Below are 19,038 nucleotides of genomic sequence, written 5' to 3' on the forward strand. Positions count from 1 at the left end.
CAAAGTTAAGTTAAGCTGCAAAGTTAAGTGCAAAAATAGCTAGTACAGATATGTATACAGTATGTGTAATAGGGCAATAATACAACGGTAGAGAGGAGATTAAGTAGGTGTGTTAAAGGAATAGTTCACGTAAAAAAAGCTCTCATTTACTCAGTCATAATGTTGCAATTATATGAACCAGTGTCATACTGATAGAGCTATGTGAAGTGTGACATGGGCTCTGAAGATACGCTTTTCATTTGGGTGTTGTTTAGGAAAATAATGTTTTAATCCTTAAAAAATGAATGACCATGAAAAGCAACTTGAAGGAGTTATACAGGCCAATTTTTGCTACGTCACAATCATTAGAAAAATCGAATATTAGCCTACTAATAAAAAAATTACACAGTAATACATTTTTTTAATAATTTTATACAAACATAAATTAACAATTTGAAAATGCTATATAATGCAAAATGTGTCTATATAATCACATTTTGGTACCACATCCTTGCTCTGTGATTTGTAATAGAGCAATAGAGAAAAGGTGATAAATTAAAAATACTAGGCTATTATAAATCACTTCATTTCATTTTTTTTTTAAATAGAGCTTTTTTGCATTTTGCTTCAGTGTTCATCTGTTTGTTGAAAAAAGGTTTCTTCTGCTCACCAAGACTGCATTTATTCGATCAAAAATACAGCAATATTGTGAAATATTACTAACATTTTAAATAACCGTTTTCTATTTTCATATTCATATGTGATGGCAAAGCTGAAGTTTCGGCAGCCATTACTCCAGTTTTCATTGCCACAGGATTGATATTGATTAATCAATATCTCATATTATCATTTCATGGCACGCATGGGTCCCTGTGCATACAAAGTAAGTACACATTTATTTTTCATAATAACCTTATAATTTTTCTTCAATATATTATTTAACATTTCATTGTTCCACTATTGGGACCAAATTTGATATATATGAAAACATGACCAAAGCATAAAGATTTGCCCTGAGATACACAAGATATAAACTCATTTGTATGGGCATTATTTTTATTAAAAATCTTTCATTTGATTCTACATATTATGTAGAGAATCCCTGCATGCTGCCACTTTCAAGATGAGCATTCCACATATGCTCTTTCTGTGTTGATGGAAAAACACTTCTGAAACACAAATGGGTGTTGTTAATTTGTTCTCAAGTACATTGTGTGTTGTGCCAGTTAATAAATGTCCCTTTTAAAAACCTCACTCAATATCAATGCAGGGCTTTGAGGAGATGAAGGAGTGTGTGAACGAGTTACAGCGCTCATGTTCTCGTGGTCAAAGTGACCGGAGCTTACAGTCATTCCTCTCACGCCCTTCGTTTTCTGGGCGTCAATCCAGACAGCCCCTCTCACCATTCCTGTCGATCCTAGAGGTGCGATTATCCTGAGAAAGTAAGGGGAACGGATGCGCTGCTCGCTGGAGTGGTCTGGGACTCCATGGCGGCTAATCCTCTTTTAATTAGGCTAAGGAGAGAGGATATGGGACCCCCTGGCTTAGTCACAGCACATTGACAAAGCACCAAGCTGGGAGAAGTGCACATCACTGACTGCTAGCAGCCTGTTAGGGCCTTACGCTGCTTTCTCATGTGTGAAAAAATGCTCTTCCCTCACCAACGGCTACCTCGGATTTGACCTTTTCCTTCAGAGCTAAAGATTTTTCTTGAGCTCCATGTAGCCACGGAGGATGAGTTACAAAACACGCCTGATGCATTACTGCTCTCGGTTTCTCACTTGAGCTCTCATTTTCTCTTTGTTCCTCAGTAAATCGCACAGTCTCTCATGCGATCCTCTCTGTTTTTGCCCACCTTAATGATTGCTGACAGAATCTCTCCAAGGTTCTGAGGTCTATAAAAGTGTGCGGATCAATTGTGGTGCATATAAAAAATATAAAAGCCTGCTGTTCACAGGCTTCTGAACACAGTTCGATGGAGACAACAGACGCATCATGCCGAAGAACGCTTTCTATAGATGTTACACCATTCACACTGTTCCTAGAACAAAATGCCATGTTGTTTCTTAAGTACTTTTTGAATGTTTTTTCTTTTCTTTTTCAGGAATCAGGACTATTGTTCAGGCCCATGATGGTGATGCTCACAGAACCTGGTTGCATCATTCATGTGTTCTGCAACACTGAATAGGCCTATTCTATTCGCCAATGGAAAAACAGGTAAACTTGCATGAAAGAGAGCAAACGAGTATCTCAGTGCAATTGCGCTCTTAACACACAAGAGGGAGGTATTACTCCTCAAACAAATGAGACTTGTTTGGATTTTTTGGTCATTTGTAACTTGCATTTATGCCACTGTAGGGTGTACAGATAAGTGATGTGCAATTATTGTGATTTCATAATTACTAAAATCTGTGGCTCTCAATATAGCTATGTAACATTTAAATGTCCCTGTTAGTTTGATTGTAGTTAAACTAAAAGGAATGTGCCATAAATAAACGTACGCTAAGCAAAATGGCTCAGATGGGCCTAGTTAATGTTGGTTATATTAGATAAGGATCTTTGGGGTTGGTAAAAGTTATATGAAGTTTTTGATAGAAGTCTCTAATGCTCACCAAGGCACCAAGGCTGAACATTCTAAATTATTAGAATTTAGAACTGCTTTATATTTTAATATTTTTTTAAAATGTAATTTATTCCTGTGATGCAAAGCTGAATTTTCAGCATCATTACTTCAGTCTTCAGTGTCACATGATCCTTAAGAAATCATTCTAATATGCTGATTTGCTGCTCAAGAAACATTTATTATTATTATTATTATTATTATTATTATCAATGTTGAAAGCAGTCGCGCTTCTTAATAATTTTGGGAAACCGTGATACTTTTTTTCTAGATTCTTTGATGAATAGAAAGTTCTGCAGCATTTATTTGAAATTAATGCTTCTTGCTGTATGAAAGTATTCATTTCTTTCTTTGAAATCAAAATCTATCTATCTATCTATCTATCTATCTATCTATCTATCTATATGTATATATATATATATATGTGTGTGTGTGTGTGTGTGTGTGTGTATTTTAATAATATAATATAATAATATCTACTATTATATCAATTTTATATATTTGAATATAGGATTTTATTTAATAAGTATTTTTAATTCGATTTTTGTTTTTGTTTTACCTTTTTAACAGTAACTAAGAAAAAATATGAAAATGGAAAAACAGGGCAGCATTTATCATGGCAGTTTAAACAATGATTTAAGTTTATCCTTTTATTAATTTGCCTACTATTCAATTTGTTCTTTTTTCACGATTGCTCAGAAGTATGTACCTTATAGGTCAAGATAAATGCATCTTTTCTAGGTGTCATCTGAACTGCCCCACTCAAAATGTGTGCTGTCTGAATTTGGGCCCAACACATTGAAAAATATTGCACAAATCTAGAGTCTCTGTTGACACAGGTCAGATTTTTCTGTTTATAATTCCAGTTATCTGGCTGTGTGCATGGTGCTGGTTGAGGTTTTTTCGAAGGCAGAGAGATCCGATTGTATCAGATCCCGCAGGTAGCACGGTAAAAAAAAAAAAAAACACACTCTACATCCTGACCCGTCTCTTCCAGTGAAATGAGTTCTCTGTCAGTTGCAGAAGATCTAGGGCCCACACAGCTGTTCTCCCTTGAGCTGGCGTAGATGAAACATAAAAGCAGAGCCTATATGAAAAATGCACAGAGCTGTAAAAGACAATACGCTCATCAGGCTCAATACCATGCTGCTGTTGAAAAAAAGAGAGGGAGAGAGAAAGGATAGAGAAAGAGAGAGAGGGACCCGGCTGCCCCGGATAGATCCTCTTTTCAATGCAATGGGTTTGACGGCAGGTCTGGATGAATGCCTGTGCAAACATTTACACACGGTGCACCATCCACGATTGCATTACAAAGATTGATAGTTCAGTCACTATCTTACTGACTGCTGTTTTATTGGCCTGTGTGAAATCAAACGCAGCCTTGATACAGGAGATTCAGTGGAGAGGAGGAATTGTGCACTGGGGACAGCCAAACTTACAATAAAGGGCGTAAAAGGACATCTTCCACTACAGGTCTTTGTTTTAGCATGCTGAAAACAGGGTGATAATGCACGCAATGAGAGGACTGAAAAAAACTGATAGCTTCTCTTTTTCATTCAGTGTTGGTTTTAAATGATCAAGGCAGAAATCATTCTAATATGCTGATTTATTATACATTTTTGAAACAGTTGTGCTGCTTAATATTTATTTTATAACATGTGATACATTTTTCAGGATTCTTTGATGAATAAATGATTTATTTAAAATAGAAATATTTTGTAACAATATGCACTACCGTTCAAATGTTTAGGGTCAGTATTTTTTTTCTTTCCTTAAAAAAGAAGAAATTAATACTTTTAGTCATTGATACTTGTGTTAAATTGATACAAAGTGATAGTAAAGATTTATATTGTTAGAAAAGCTTTATATTCTTTTTTTATTTCCATAAATAAATCCTGAAAAAAAGTATCAAAAAAATTCCAAAAACTGTTTCCAGCATTGATAAAAACTGGGATTTGAGTATCAAATCAGCATATTACAATGATTTCTGAAGGATCATGTGACACTGAAGACTAAGTGTGTGTGTGTGTGTGTGTGTGTGTGTGTGTGTGTGTGTGTGTGTGTGTGTGTGTGAATATGCCAACTTCATTACTATTTAGATAAGCAGTATGCCAAAAAAATCTATAGTTCTACCTATTTGTGCTATCGATGGATACTTTACAATCCCATTACACTATGAGAGACTATGTCATCTTTAGATGTATTTATTCCCCCAGGCTTGAAAATTATACAATTCTGGGATCACAGAAGTCTGATTTCTTTGTTTTTTATGTATACAAGTAGCATGGAAAAGTGTATTTGTATACTTTTTATTCTGTTATATACAGTTCTCATGTCACATACTCACTCAAAACTCTTTAAAGTTTATGATTCAATAAAAAAATTGAATCAAAAAGTGCTTTTTTAAAACCTTAATAACACCATTGTGCTGTTTCCTAACACAGTGGCTCCTGAATGAAAAAAAAAAAAACACAGCTTTGGCTGCAAGGTGACCCAGAGCTTTTACCCCAAGCTTTCCAACCCACTACACCAGCCACAGCCAATCAATTCAGCCCGTCTAAGTCCATGTAGAAATGACGAGAGGCATAAAAGACACTCGTGATTTTTCCATCAATATCTAAGCAGTGGATATTAAAAGAGAGCCGAATATGAGAGGGTGAGAACTGGTTGAAAAGCGAAGCCGTTCGATTCGGCCGCCGCAGAAGGGCCAAAGTATCTCGAGTGGAAACAAGCGTGTTGATGAGGGCCAGTGACCTCCGAGAACAAGTGTCAGCGCGCGGGGAAGAAAACATGCCGCCTTCCCTCCGTCGCCGCAAATAATTTGATAAAACGCAACGGAAGAGCGCAGATTAGCCCCCGTTCTTCCGAACACATTTCTCTCCCTCCGTAAGGTGCTCACGTCGTTAGCATTTAGATAGACGAGAGCAGTAAGGCCTGCGTAATAGGCTTCTCCCATCCCTCCTGCTCAAATCAGCTGAAGAGAGGAGGATTAAATGAAAAGAATAACAGTGATGATAGCAAGGGTGGGGGAATCAGAGAGACGAGGGAGAGCGGCATGACGCTCGAGCAGCCGCGAGCTCATTAACCGAGGCCTTGACAGAATTGATGTTAGAGGTGATTGGAGATTATCACATTTAGAGAATGCTTCATCCTTCCACCTCCCTCCATTCCCATCTTTCCCCGCTCTTTCTCTCCATTTCATCCAAGTCAGCTGGCCTGCGCTCAATTCCTGGCTCCGTGGAATCCTGTGGGAGAGGGCTTACGGATAGTATCAGCACGCGCCTGCCCGCTTGATCTCCTAATTCTGCTTCATTTAAACTTCATCAACTTTTCCACTGGACCGGAAGACGAGAAGAATAGAAACAGCTTGCGTCTGTGTGTTTTTTTTTTTCCACCTCCACTATCCTTTTGTTGTCAGATCTGATATTACGCCTTCACATCTCAGCGCCACTCGCTCACACACACACATACACACACAGATTGAAACACCCCTTAACAGTATCACAAGATGGAAATTTCTACAGAATGGTTCAAGAGTACTAATCCCACATAACCCTCAACCCCAAACCTCCACCCTCCCTTTCCAATGCAGTTACCACTTCATCTGCCACCGCACACACACATGCGCGTCAGTAAATTTGGCCGCCCCTCTAGCTGATGCAGAAAATGAGATTACTTTATTTAAATGACTATTATAATAGTGTTGTGTGCCTTTGGCCCCCTGTATGAGGGGGATTTCTGCTCCACTCATTGTTAGCAATTTAGTTGAGCCGCCTCATCTGCACACACTAACAATGGTCATGTCATGCGTACAGGTTTCTGCCATCTTTCGTCTCTCCTGATCTTTTTTTTTTTTTATCCCGTCCCTGAGAGAGACAGATGTGGGGTCCCCTCTTTATTCTCGATTTACAGTCCATACGCAAGGTGGGCGATTTGCTCGCTAGGCCATACGGTGATGGGATACGCATATTGCATTTTAAATAACCTAATCCCATCTGTAATAAGAGTTTACTGCATGTCAAAGGGATGAAGACTCCTCCATCTCAGAGTAAGAGAACAGGTGTCCACTGAGAACGCCATTGAGGTTTCTGTCGACCAGCAGTTTTACTAATTCAGGTTTATCTTTTCTGAAGTATGTTGGCTTTACAAACTGATGTTGTATTCAAATGTGATTTTGTTCTGAACCTACAGCATTCAAACACTTGGCACAGACCTTCATCCCGTTCTAATTTGGTAAGTTTTTTTATTCCTAAACTATCTCAACCCATTTTTTTCTCAGAACATGTACTTTGTGGTTTTTCTAACTGTAATGCCTATAAAAGCTTTTTTTTTTTTTTTTTTTACTTCCAAGAATTTGTTGTCTTGATGTACTTTCCATTCTCAGTTACACAATTATGTTTTTTGCATGTACTTTCTTGCAGGTGTTTTCATAACAAAGTGACTTATAAGAAGGTGCACTTATCAGAGAAGTTGTAAGAACCAGATTGTTTTGTAGTTGTTTCACATTGTAAAATCTATTCTCGTAAATTTAATTGTCTCGTAAAAACTTATAGTGAATTACTATTTCTTGTTATTGTGGCTATTCCTTGGATGTGCAAATTTATGTCTTAGAATTTGATTGGACTTTATGTCTCACAATGTGACTTTATCTATTTCTTTACATTTTTCCCATTCGCAAACTTTAGGCAAAATTTTGCAGCCAAAAAAGGTCTATTGTAAATAGGGCAGTGATGTGCACAGAAGTCACTTTCAAACCAAGCAGCTTTCTGTTGGTCAACATGGTGAATCTGTCTGACCAACTTGAAGCTGTTGCGAAATCTATGTGGGGAAATCTTTGCCCTCATGCAAAATTCCTGTGCGCGTAGATTCCTATTAAAATGACTGGATTTCGCCTGTGAAAATTCACCATACAATGCTAAATGTGCTTCCATAGCCTCATACCCTGTGTAACTAGTGTGCAAAAAAACCCAAAAATTGTAAGCAAATTCTTTTTGGTTGTTTAATTGCATCATGCTTTGTGTGAAGGCTAAGGAGACTGGCACGAGAATCCCACACTGTTTCCATATCCATCAGAATTACTGTACATGTCGTTTAAGATGCGCTAAGTCAATGAATGCAGTACAGAAAGCCTCAGTGGACAACAGTAGTTCTCCCACAATCTATTAACACACTATTGTGCATTAAGAAGAAACAATATATTATGAATTAACACGAAAAAAAGGAACCAGTGATACAGGAGAAACAGACATCATCCTGCAATACTTTATATAGAATGCATATTCAATATTTAAAGATTACAGTGTGCAAGAAACCACAGGTCAACAAAACATAGTGGCATACAAAACGGAGGCGTGCGAAATGAAGCTGCATTAAGGGTGCGTAGAATGCCTGCTCTGATAGAGTGACTACCGGGCGCTGCTGTTTGTTTCAGAGCACTTCATCATAGGTGGGTTTTTCTGCAGGCCCTTGCGTCCCATGTTCCCGCTCTACCTCCCCAGGCCCCCCGCCGCTTGCGTGATCTATTGCCGTTCCGCAGCACGGGAAGCGATAAATCACCGTAATGCAGACCGCTGATGATCAGGGCTGGGCGCGAGGAGACGAGATGAATCTACGTGAGCGGGGTGGGGCGGCCCTACAGTAGAGTGTGCTGGTTACTGATGGAGTTTGTTGTTTCACAGTGTGGTACCTTTGCAGGGGTGAAGGCCCCTGGGTATTAAGTACAGCAACAAGACGTTCGCAGTTTGTGTAGTTGGGGGGACATGGATTGGGAGGAGGTGCGTGGGGACACGTAGCTGGACATGTTGAGGAATGCGACTTTGCTAGGTCGGAATTAGCCTAGAACTGATTAAGACACAATACTGCATGTTCTGGTCAGGGCAAAGCAGGGGACGAGAGAAAGATATACGGCTCTACTGGAGTAGAGAAAAAGGGGGTGGAGAAAAAAAAAAACTGCAAATATATCCAGTGGGAATAACTAATGCAGAGTGCATGTAACATTGTGCAAGTACAAACAATTAAAAACACATTTATATCAATAGCAGGATTTTAGCCTCATTTTAGCCTGAGCAGAAGCGTTGGTTCAGATAACAGGGCTCCATACTCTAAATAAATGGTTTCAAAAAAACATTTGTGACAATAATTTAAAATCTAGCCATTAAAGAGTCATTTGTTCATAAAATGGGCATTATGTTTGAGTTCATTGTTCACAGAAAACATTCGCACATGCACTTGCGAATATGCGTTTTCGTCAGATATCATCTTGTGAGGCGGCTTATTTATTTAATCTCTCATTTAATTTAATGAATTCATTATCTAGATCTTTAAAGTGCACAACAGAGTTCCTCTTATGCATCAGCGAACACAGCGTGAGTTGCGATTCATGAACAAATGACTCGGTTCTTTTAAATGAAAAGATAAACAAAATGGCTTCAGACTTGCTTGTGAATTGTTTACTGAGCCACTGAAGCGCAATTTGTTTTGAAGAGTAGGCTATGTCCGATTTGATATGAACGCGGAACTGGTTTGCAATGTGTTTACTAACTGTTCATATGACAACATGTAATATATCCATATTTAAATACAATTAATGTTCATTGCTTAAAAATTGGTGGTTAATGTTTAGCATAATGAAGTCTAATTGCAAGGTTGATTGATTGTAAAAGGGGAACTTATCATCAATGGCTCGCTTGTCATTTTCTTTTAGTCTGGAGCCTTGGAATAAGCAAGTGCGCACTGAGCTGACTTGTGAGCGGATTTCTTTGACACACCAAAGACCTTTGTGATGTGTCACTACGCACAACAAATAAAAAACAAGTCAAGTCAGACTCTTGGGATGCACAATGTCTCAATATAACTCCTCTTTAGTCGTGAAAACGCCACCAAAACCATGACCGTAACCTCACGAAGAAGACGACGAACCGCAAAACATAGCAGAGCTTGTCTGTTTAGTCTAGGTGCAGTTTCAGCGTGTTTCATCAGTGTGAAGGTGAGGAGTGGCGGCGAGGGCTTCTGTTGACATTAGTTTACACGCTGTTTGCTGCTTGTTGCACGTCTTGCGCCGGATGCCTCAAAGCTCACTTCATCAAATCAGACAGAGGCGCCATGTTGAGTTACAAAAAGAGGGGAAAATAAAGAGGGAGAGGTGTGTGGGGAAAGAAATCGAAGGTTTTGTTGGTGATGTAACACCTCAAGTCGAATTGAGATGCCTGAGGCGGATCTCAGGAGCTGCTTTAAACTTCTGGTTTTCGATTCCCACTCCCGTTACACTGAAGGGTTCGACTCTCTCAGCACTTAAAGAGAAAACTTTATTTGCGAGAGAAATTAAGCCCTGAAATTATAGGCTCATGTTGCTAAAGGGAACACTTAGCTTGACATCTTCATATATTTTAGACTGTTCGCGTATGTAAAGGCGAACAAATTATTAAAACAATGAGTGACAATGTCAAAAAATATTCTTTCACTGCTGTAAACATGCCTAAAAGTTAGATTGCATCACTGAGTATGATGTAATGTAAAATTTTCTTTTTTTTTTCAAACAAGCAAAATTGACACTCGCCAAGCAACAAATGAATAAAAAGTGGCATCAGAGAAAATCACCAGCTTTTTGGTAATTTCATTAAAAAAGTGCAACATACTACATGGTTTAAGTAAAATTTAAGAATGATAATCTGACTATTTTTTATGTAAATATGCATGATTTAAATCAACAACTAAAGCAAAGAAAAAACAACTTCTATCATTTTAGTGGAAAATGTTGGGCCATTGAAATAAATAGTTTATCTGAAATGTAATGCTTTTGTAACAGGTGCAGTTTTACAAAGAGACGGGCTCATTTCATATAGACTGTGATGCTGTGATGATCAGAAATGAAATCTTAGGGGAAACAGGTATATAATTCCATTGTCATTTGTACAAAAATATTTTGTATTAAAAGACTGCAAAATAAAACTTTAATGGCCAGGATGAAATATTTAGGCCAAATAATTCTCCCAATTTAGCTTCCATTAGCCAGTATGGCACAAAGTTAATTTTGGGCCCTGCCTTTGCCAGTAAAAAAAAAAGAAAAAGACTAGCTCCTACTCTAATCTAGCCGAAAACTGTGCAAAGTTTACAAAAACTACATTGTCAAAGGTGTTCAGGCTCAATGTTTTCAATCTTTAAGCTGGCCTAATCTTGAGAGGTGGAACACCAGCTCATCCTGCTGTTTCCCTCTTTATCCCTTCATTGTGTCGCCTACTCCTGCCACCCCTCCCGAAGCGTGCTAATTCCCTTTTGATGAGGCGTGCTAAAGAAATCCCTTTTCCATGCTTTTAATTCCCCTCTGGCTCCCTAAGCAGCGATCGGGGTAACAGATTTCAGGCCCTACGCCTTTCTCCTCGTCCTACAATAGAAGCCATCTCATTAGGACACTCGGTTTCACCTACACTGTCCACAGGCCAGGTCAAAACTGAGAAGGGCTTTCTGTTTAATACATATATCACAATAACCGCCTTGCTTTCTTTTTGTGTTATAGACTATCCGCTCCATTGTGCTTGCAGTGTCTGAGTGTTTTACCGGGATGGTAAGTAGCTCTTCCATTTCTCTCTCTGCGTCTGCGGCAGGCCAGGTTATTAATGAGCAGCAGCTGGGACCAGTGCAGGTACATGCACAGCCAGACAAAGCCCAATATATAACCGTGAAGCTATAAAAAACGAGCTGATGTAAATGAGAAAGAGCCGAGGAAGGAGGTTGGGTTGGTTTTTAGAGCGGTGCAGGATGCTGTTGAAACTGAGGAGGAGAGTCACAGGTCAGGTGAAATCGCCGGCACATAAAGGGCCACTTAGCCGGCGGAGGGCGACCCGGACACTTCCCCCGTCGACCATGGGGGTCAGGGGTCAGCCCTTGAGAGGTGTAGTGGCACATCTCTCAGACGGACTTTTCCAGCCTTGCGTATGGCACTTAGCCAAAGGTGACAGCTGTGTGAGGAGCGGGGACGTGTTCAATCAAATGGGAGGGGGCTTCTGAGCCTCGGCGCCATTCGATTAAAGTGGCCGTACATCACGGCTAATCATGACTTCGGCTGCTACCTGAAGATTATTCAATCCCGAACGCAGCGTTCGGCCCCCTTATTCTTCTTTTGTCCGGCAGTGAATCATTTCGGACCACCTTTTGGGGTCAGAGAGAGAAAATGAGCACGGAAGCATAAACAAACGCACACTTCGCAAACTAGGTCAGCTGGCAACCTGTCCGCTACATCAGTAGCGTACCAGACCAACCGACTTCAGGAGATACGCTTGGATTTCAACCCCAACGATGCCCCGGAAAGCGCTTACAATGCACTTTATAGAGGCAGGTGAAATGTATGATAGCATGGAGGGAAGTTTAAGAAGGTAAATGATATTAAGATGCAGAGAGATGATGTCAGAGCAGGCAGAAGCTCATTTGTAGTGCAGGGGCGTCGTACGGGCTTACTCAGACACATGCTCCCAATTAGCTGGCCTTCCTCATGTAAATGCCCTATAAATTATCCCCCGTGCTACAGGATTAGGTGCTCATAAAGGGAGTTAGCATCTCAATAAAGAGACAGGTTTGCTGCAAGAGCAAATTAGTGGAACGGAGAGACGGAGTGTGGGAGGGAGATGCGGTGGAAAACAGTGCGAGTTTGTGTTGATTTGTGGTGTTTATGTTTATATTTGCATATCATCTGTTTTATTATAGATCAGTAATGGGAGGGGTCACCATCAAGTTGAAGTCAGTCGGTGTGCGAGTATATGCGTGGGATTTCATTCATGTGCGTGAGATATAAACAAATGAACAATGTCATTAGCCCTGTAATACCTAGAAAACACAGAAAGACCAAACATTATAAATGAATAAACATGTCTAGGAAGGAACGGCTAAAGGATAAGGATCTGTGTATCCGCTGCCAGTTTTGGTGTAAGCGTAGACATGCATGTTGGCATTCAGCAGCTCTGGGTGCAGAAACAGACACCTGACCTGACAGTAAGGGGAGAGGTGTGCTTCAGGTGTGGGGTAAACATCAATGCCCAGAACAGCCACTGGAGAACCACACACCGATATATTTATCTCAGAGCAAACTCAGATATACGATCCCAAATGCTGGGTCATTCTACTAAATGGGTGCTATTTGGGTTCCTTGTGTATAAATTACATTAAAAATGTATTGATGATGCCAACTTTTAGTAGGCTATGTTTTGTCTGATGTTTTAAAATACATCTATATATTTGATAAAAACTAAATCACAATTAAAGCTAGATTTGTCTCTTTATTTTTTAGGGTTTAGTTGAAGTTGTTTCCCCCAAATTGTGCATTAGGTCTGTTAGGTTTCCCATTTTAAAGTAATGAACTTTGACTCATGTCAAATTAAACGATGGATCTGTCAGCCGTTACCTCAACCATTACCTTTTTTACACTTAAACACATTTATTTGCCTGTTAGAGTGTTTAAAATCACTTTTTTAAATTGAAATAAGCACCTGTTTTATAGCATGATCCAACTATGGATGGACACCAATTTAACCAGCATAAATTGTTTTGCATATTAAACTGCATATTTGTACAGTGTTGAACTTAATGCTTAGATTTTGTATTAATGCTTGAAGGAGGAGATTTATTCATGAGGTGGTTAAACCAACAAAGACGTCTCTTAAAGATTGACTAAGCATGGAATATGTTACCAAAACAGAGGCTTTCAGACATTAATTGACACAATGATGCAGTTATTTATTAAATGCAGGGAATTATTAAGCTTGGCACTGGGCAGACTGTTAATCGGGGACATGGGTTACATTACTGTCGCTCATACACTGCCAAATATTTTGAAACAACCGAAAGAAACCAAAATCTTTCTTGGCTCCTTTTAGTCTCTAAATTAAATGAAGCAAAACATATGACAACACACTTAGCTGCACACACACATACACATAAGTCATCTAATAGGGATATCCTTTTAATTATTGTTCTCTGGTAGACACACACACACATACAAGTCTGCTGCCAGCAAGACCATCTTCTTTAATTATGTTTTGTCTCCTCACGCGCACACAGACCTCCAAGGGTTTATGAATAAACGAAAGGTGTGGTTGGATTAAGTTAATGCCAGGCTCTGTTTTCAGGATCTGCTGTGTCCAGATCAGGCACCAGATGGCGCTGTGCTGGCAGTGCCAGGAGATAATGGGGACAGATCGGGCCGCATTACTGCCCATTATCTTCTAATTACTTGTGCGAGGAGCGCTGATCCTGGCGTTTGTGTAAGGAGAAGGCAGAGCCCGGATTACTCGCACTCTCTCCTCGGGGACTGCAGAGATTCAGCCAGGCTGGTGGGCTACAATGAGATCTAAGAGAGAACAATCCCTCTCGCTTCCTCCCTCCTTTCTTTCTTTCTTTCTTTCTTTCTTTTTTTCTTTCTTTCTCTCTCTATAGAACAACAGATCTCTCCATCCAGATGTCTTTGAAACAAGCAGAGCCTTCAGTGAGTGATTCTCTCACTTGCTTTCTCTGTTTCTCTTGTAGTGTACTTCATTAACCAGCGGTTCTCAACTGGTGGGTCGTGAGTCGTAACGCAAAAATGTGTCACAGGTCTGTTTTGATTTAGGCAGGGCTAAACAGTAAGGATGACTTTTACATCATATGCCATTTTTAAGCAAAAATCTTTATGATTTTGTAGCTATCATACAGGACATTTTTTAATACATTTTAAGACATTTTAATAAATGTAAAAAATTGTGCTTTAAAAAAATGATAGATAGATAGATAGATAGATAGATAGATAGATAGATAGATAGATAGATAGATAGATAGATAGAAAACCTGTGTCCCGAAGCAAAACTGGGGCTTTAGACCACACATAGTGAACCAGAGCACCTGCATAGGCAGAACAAAAAAACATCTCCTGATCATGACCTCTCGCTCCCTCACATCATGTCATCCAGTCTAGAAAGCTAACAGAGCTGCTAACCCTTCACTATCAGAGGCCACTCCGACTACTCTTAGACCTGCTTACCGGCACTCACTAATCAGACCCGAACATGGTGTAAAATCAGGTTGAAGGGCAGCTCATACATTTAAGTGGACTGAATCAGAGCGAAAGCGTGTCTCTAAAAATATAAGAGGAAAGGAAAGCAAGTGAGCGCTCCCAGAGGCCTCCCAGTGGAGCCTGCTAACTGCTCAGAGGCATATGGCTAACCATGTGCTGGCTCCCCCACGCCTGCTCTTAAGCTCCACAAGAGCCCAAAGCTCTTCACTTCATTACCAGCGTTTTGTACTGCATCCACCGTTTGCGCATATTAATATCTATCAGGCACGCAAGCCGAGGAAACGGCAGATTCAGCTCTGCCAAAGTCTTAAAAAACAGTTTCTTCAGGAAAAGAAACTCGACAAGAATCTCAGGGCACCATTTGTGGGTTTATTCAATGGTTTTTCCGGGCAGATTGCAAATTATTGAGTCAGCTAGACTGGATTGGATCCTTACAGCGGATGCGGAATGATGCGTATATGCTCACGTCCAGAAAATACAAACGCAAAAGAAAGGTGATTCTGACCTTGACTGTGTGTGTGTGTTAGACATATTGGTAGCACTTTATTGTAATGTATCCTTGTTACACGTTACATGTATTTGCTATAGGAATAACTATTAATTAGGCATAATTGCATGCAACTAACCCTAAACCAAACCCTAATCCTACCCTAACCCTATAGTAAGTACATTAGTTAATAATATTACTCCGTACGTAAATGTATAATAACAGTGTAACGGACACATTAAAATAAAGTGTAACTGACATGTTTAGTGTATAGAGTGCCAAAAATGTAATTATTTTCCTCATGTCATTTCAAACCTGATTGTCTTTCTTTCTGTCTGAGATTTTTTTTTCCGTTCGACAAAAGTCAATTGGGTTCAAAACAAACACGGAGACATTTTTCAAAATATGTGTTCTGTAGAATGGCATGAGGGTGAGTAAATGATGACAGATTTTTCATTTTTGCCTGAACTTTAAATGGATGCACACATCAGATTCACATGTCCGCTTGTGCCAGTATGTGTACGTGTCCACAAAGATGGACAGTTTACATTGCACACATACCTAGTCATGCACATGCATGAGTGTGTGTGCGTGCGTGTATGTGCCCATTGCGTCTGGTTCCTGCCTCCGACTGACATGTAATAAAACATGCTGCTGCGTTGTTGATCAATCTCAGCGGCTCGCCGGCCGCACAGCAAGGGCATGTACATGCAAATGAGAATAGCTAAATACCACTGAGGGGGTGGGAGAGAGAAGCAATCACTTCATCTGACAAACCACGGGGAAAGGAGGAGGGATGGGGGATATATATAGAGAGGTATATGCAAAGTTGAGGGAATCCAGAGAAGGACGGGCCGCTAACGAGCATATGCGCTTAATTACACAGAGCCTTATGGGGACCGTGGATGCGCACACAGGCCCTCTCTGAGTTCTTTAAAACCACCGGGGGGAGTGGCAGCGTGTTTCGTGGGACACTGAGGCCTTTGTGAGTTCATTGAGAGAGTTGGGGATGAACTCTGCCACACAGGGGCAGCAGAAACCCCCGAGGCGTAAACCATCAGGGTCACGTTACTGTTTGCTCGGGAGCATCCAAAGGGAGAGAGAAAGCGGGAGAAAAAGTGTATGCTTTTGTTTGCCAATGTGTGCATGTCTGAAACCACCCTAGTGACCATAAGGTCAGCTAATCTCAAACGCTCGAACAATCCGAAACGTACACAAGCGGAAGAAAGGGAATAAGGTGGCGAGAAGATGGAGCGACGGGTTAAGAGAGAAGGGAGATGAGCAGTCGACATGATAATGATGTGAGAACTGATTAACGCGTTCTTTCACAACTCTGGGAACTAATGGGAACTTTGCCCCCTGGCTTTCACTCTTCAAACATTGATTCCTTATGAGTCAATCCTGGTGATTCTCTCTCTCTCTTTGCATGTCTAAGTGAGTCCATAGACACATTATTAAAATACAATGGAATCAATCCATGGGCTTTTGGCCCAAATAATCTCTTTTTTAAAGCCTGCAGCCTTTTTGCCCTTATCTCTTTTCTTCTATTGCAGAATCTGTTGGAAGGGATAGTTCACCCAAAAATGAAAATTCTGTCATCATTTACTCACCCTCAAATTGTTCCAAACCTGTGTGAATTTCTCTCTTCTGTTGAACACAAAAGAAGATATTTTGAAGAATGTCAGTAACCAAACAGTTGATGCCACTGACTAATGTATTTTTCCCCCCCATACTATGAAAGTCAATGGGGACCATCAACTGTTTGGTTACTCTTTTGTGTTCAACAGAAGAGAGAATTTCACACAGGTTTGGAACAATTTGAGGGTGAGTAAATGATGACAGAATTTTCATTTTTGGGAACTATCCCTTTAACTTTGGGATGGAACGTGTATTGGGCCTGTTTGCGAGAAAATCTGGAGGTGAATTGAGGAGGAATGCAAAGGATATGTAGTAAGAGACCAATGAGCTGATTTACATTCAATCTAAACGTTCTATGAGTGATTTCTAAGGTAATCAATAAAACAAAGAAACAAGGCTGTTCAACAGGTTATGTTTTGGATGCTGGTGTGCCGGTATCCCACCAAAGTGTTTTTATATAACTGAACCAGCAAAACTAGACTACAGTTCCAACAGTTTGGGGTTGGTAAAATTTTGTCATATTTTTTATAGAAGTCTCTTATGCTCACCAACTCTGCATTTATTTGATCAAAAATACAGTAAAAACTTAATATTGTGAAATATTATTACAATTTAAAATAACTGTTTTCCATTTTAATATATTTTGAAATGTAATATATTTCTGTGATGGCAGAACCTGAATCTGAATTCTGATTCGGTGCTCAAGGAACATTTCTTATTATTATCAATGTTGAAAACAGTTTAGCTGCTTATTATCTTTGTGGAAACCATGAATAGAAAATTCAATTAATACAATTATTTTATTTAAATGAAAGTATTACTTTTTTTTTCTTTTTTTTTAAGTACTGGCCCTGAATTACTGAATTTTTTAACAGTAGTGCTGGTTGATTGGCTAGACCAGTATAAACAGCCAGCAAATTCTTGCTGTTTGTTTGTTTTGTGTGGAATTGCTTCACTCTAGTCTAAATCCAGTACTGTGCTGTACAATATAAATGTATCAAATGAAGTAGCAGGAACTAAGCTAGCAGTGTCATTCCGTGTCAAATGAACCCCCGGATACATTTTTGGAATTTGTTAATATTTTTTCTGTACAAAGACAAACATAAATAGTGATGAAAGCCAAAATATTAAATGTTACAGATGTATATTTACTGATCCACTATTTTGTAGAGGGGGGTCAAAATTACACTTTTCACCTGAGATTTGGAGCCAATTTACAGGGGTGTAAAAAATACTTTAAAAAAGATGCCAGCATCATTATTTAATTTTTACACAGAGATTGGATGGTCTATTAGTAAATTCTGTTGACGTTAGCAATCTTTGTTTCGTTATTTGTTTTCATCATGCTAACGGGGAGAGTTCAAAAATGGCAAAAAGCATTTTTTACTCAAGTTTGCATGCCTGTAACTCAAGAAGTATTAAATATACCTTCATATCCTTTTAGGTTCTGGTTCTTTCCTTTTGGTGTCTTCATTTTAAAGGCCCTCCATGGTTCAACCCCAGAGATATGGACATGTTAATGTGGCTCCATGAGTAAATTGGCTTTTTTTCTTTTGAAGAGGAATATCTGAAGAACAAATAATGTTGAAACTAGAAATGTATCTCATGTTTTTCTATCAACACAATTGCATAGAACATACCTGTCTGAGTGCCATAAATATTCCTTTTCCAAAGTTGTCATGCCTGTAACTCTAAAAGTATTCAAGATATCCTTCTAGATTTGGTACCTTGGTACAACTTGGTACTCAGAGTTATGTTTTATGCAACTCTTTTGATAGAGGGAAAAAGTTTAAACATTTATTCTTCAGACATTCGTGTTTAAATGCAATAAGTATCAGCTGTGTGCAAAGTGAACCACAATTGGTTTTCGATCACTGACAGTGAGTAAAATTGTAACAGTTTGAACATGGAGCTGCTTTGAGATCCCCATATCTATGGGACTGAACTATATAGGGCCTTAAAAAAATTAAGATTCCAAAAGAAAAGTTAATTAAGAATGACAATCTAGAAGGATATTAAGATATCTTGAATATAGGGACTGGGGCTGTCAAGCTTTAAAATGATTTAACAGCACCAGAAAAGTATTATGAAAGTGGTCAATATGACTCCTTTTCAGTGAATCAGTTGATGCAGTTAACACAGTGTTTCTGATCGATTTGTTCATGAATTCGACTGATTGATTCTCAAATTCAGATCACTGACTTATGAAAATGCCTCCATTTCACTATTTCACACAAGAAATAAACAATTGCAATTATGGTTTTCGGAAACCATGAAGAT

The sequence above is a fragment of the Abramis brama genome (assembly GCF_963993115.1).
Source record: "Abramis brama genome assembly, chromosome: 15".
NCBI classification, from domain to species: domain Eukaryota; kingdom Metazoa; phylum Chordata; class Actinopteri; order Cypriniformes; family Leuciscidae; genus Abramis; species Abramis brama.